Consider the following 2,894-nt stretch of genomic DNA (forward strand, 5'->3'; position numbering starts at 1 on the left):
ATAATTGAATAAATGAGCAACCACCCAACGCGGTGGTGCGTTTTAGCGAGGTGGGCCCTCCGGCACCCTGTGGGCCCTTTCCACTGAAAAGTAAGTAGACTGCCTACCCTGGAGGATTGTTTGAGCGAACGAATGTTCCAGGTAAAGTTCCATGCTGTGGGCCTCTGCTCATTCGGGTAAACCTAGTATGTGCATCTTATTTCTCTGTGACCTCCCTTCTCGGTCTTCAGCCCAGCAACGTAGGTATTTCACCTCGTCCTGTAGAACCTGAAGGCGTTTATCAATACCTAGGACCAAGGGTCCAAGAGTAGCCAACGTGGATTCTCGACCTGATCCTTCAATTTTTTTGATCCTATTGTAGGTGACACACTTCTATGCATAGAGCATCCATCTTAGGTCCCAGAGTAGACTTAAAATACAGTACATTTGAGAGCAGTTCCTTGAATCGGTGAGAGTGGTAAGACATGAGGGCTGGTTCCGTCGGATGCTCAATGGGACTCTTTGTGCTGCTGGCCATGTCCTGTTCTGCTTGTTCTTTACCATCTTTAAAGGGTTGACGTGCGTGGAGACATGGTGTCAGTATGGTAGCCAGTGAGGGGTGATCCCCGAGGGCAGAGCTGGGCCCGGGCATCCCGGAGAAGGACAGGCAGCAGTGCAGTGGGTGAGGCTGCCCGGATTTTACCGCTGGTGCCACAGCGTTCGCTCCTTCTGAGCGCAGGCATTAGACTGGTGACCCTACAGTAGGGAGGCTCAGGCAGTGGTGGGAGGGCAAGGTCAAGCTCGAAGGCGGAGAACCCAAGAAGGAGATGAAACTCAGTTTATTCCATCATGGCTTTGTTGGGGAAGCATCATATAAGTTGGGCCCAAAGTCACCAGGGACTACATGTGCTGTTTGTTGGTAGAAGCAATGTGGGGACCTGTATGATTGGGTCCCAATGCCACACATTTGAAAAGGCTTTGCAGGTGTGGGACACGACTTTCGCATGTTTTCACCTTTGTCATTCAAATAACTGAAAAGCACCACCATCTGCCTTTTCCTCTGGATGGTGCGTATTAAGCGTTATGTTCACATGGCCATAAGTGTTAAGGCCGCACTGCTCATGTCATCTCTCTCCACGCTCCTCCACCACACATCGATGTCCGAGGGTAGTGTCAACCAGCAATAGTGGCGCAGGAAGGAGCTCCCCCGCTCCTGTCGTGCTTGACCAGCCAATGCAGCAGCCGATCTGGGGCCCGCGGTAACGGACTGTGGCCTGAATCTTCTCTCACTCCCACGGGCTACAGGCCTGTGTAGAGGCTCAGACTTAAGAATGTGGTGCATAAAAGACAGTGGGTCCCTTTGAAGTACAGGGACATTTCCACACCCTTTCCTGACATTTTGTTAATTAGCTGTTTAGGAGGTAGTTAAATGGGATGTACCCTTGTTTTTGGTCTCCCCTGACAGGAGACTCCAAACTCAATCACTGCTGAAACCTGAACACAAAGATCAGGGCTAGAACAGAATGAAAGAAATATCTAAAAGAATTGCCCGAAACATGTCTGAAAGCTGACTACTGATGGACAGACAGTTCCAGCAAGCGTCCCAATAATTCTGTGCCAGAATCCGGGGTCCTACAACAGTAGCTACCATTTTGTACTATGGGAATAGTGTTTTGACTGCCAAGTCCTCTTTGTCATGTTGAGGACTAGAAACCTGGGAAATTCTTCATCCTGCCAGCAAAAACTATCATGAGGCCTTCCTTGCAGGAGGGAGATGATCAAGTGCTTAGGAAGACCATTGGAGATGCTCTTGCATGGGGAGTGAGGGTTGAGTGTCCTGGGTGTCCGGGTTGTATCTGTCAAGCCGTGGAAGGCCCCTTAACAGAAGGGCCTTCCTGAAGATTGTTAATGTAGCTTGTGGGTTATCCCACTGGGAGAAAACAACTCCTAAAAGTGTAAGGCACAGAGGAAATCAGAACAGCATTCAGCTGTCGCTTCTGACTCAAATGTGCCCAAGAGGGGTTCACCCAGTGACTTCAGAGAGGCCATCAACAGACACTCAAATATCACCACAAGGAACGGGGAGAACATCTAGCTTTTCTGTGGGTGGCGAACTTGTGTTATGGTCCTACGAAGAACCTGAGACGCAAGACCCACCAAAGCATGAGCAGCACGACTGGCCAATGCTCACCTGACTGAGTTTACAGAGGCTATTTTTCTATGGACCAAGATAACATCAGCCCGGCCAAGGCAGAGAGCAGATGATGCCTGGTCAGTGCGCCGTGTACAAAGCACATCACCTTGGGGAGATAAGCAGGGCGAGGGCAGAAGTACAGGCAAAGCCTGAAAAAACTTTATTGAGAGTTAGTGAAAGTACAGTTAAAACTAGGATCCCAGAAAAAATGGAGGAGTTCTTATTACTTTGTACTTGAACACTAATATAATATATTGGGTTACTGGTTAAGGTGGAATAAACCCTATTCGAGCAGCAACCATAATACTTGTCAGTCTGAAGTCACATGTACACCGCAAATTAACCTGTGCTCAACCGTCTGGTAGTTTGACACAGAGCAGCCAGGATTAACTTAAAAGCAATGCGTAAAGTATTTGTACAGCACTTCAAGAAGTAATGAAGTGAAAACACAACACAAGAAGAATCCCACATCACGTTAGAGTACATTTTGATTAAATAAAACTGGTTGCACCAGACTGTTATAAATTCAGGGGTTCAGACTGACTGCAATGGAGTGCGGCCGGCTACAGGAACCCAATTAGGCACACTGAACACAGTACCTTAATCCTGGTTGCAAAGAGATGTGGAGTCCTGCAATGAGGATGCGTCATGCAGCAGAAGCAGTGTGAGGTCTGTGCAAGGAGATGCATTGTACAGCAGCGGTTCTGGAGAGCTGCGAAGT

This window comes from Triturus cristatus, chromosome 3_1 (assembly GCF_964204655.1).
Source record: "Triturus cristatus chromosome 3_1, aTriCri1.1, whole genome shotgun sequence".
Lineage (NCBI taxonomy): Eukaryota > Metazoa > Chordata > Amphibia > Caudata > Salamandridae > Triturus > Triturus cristatus.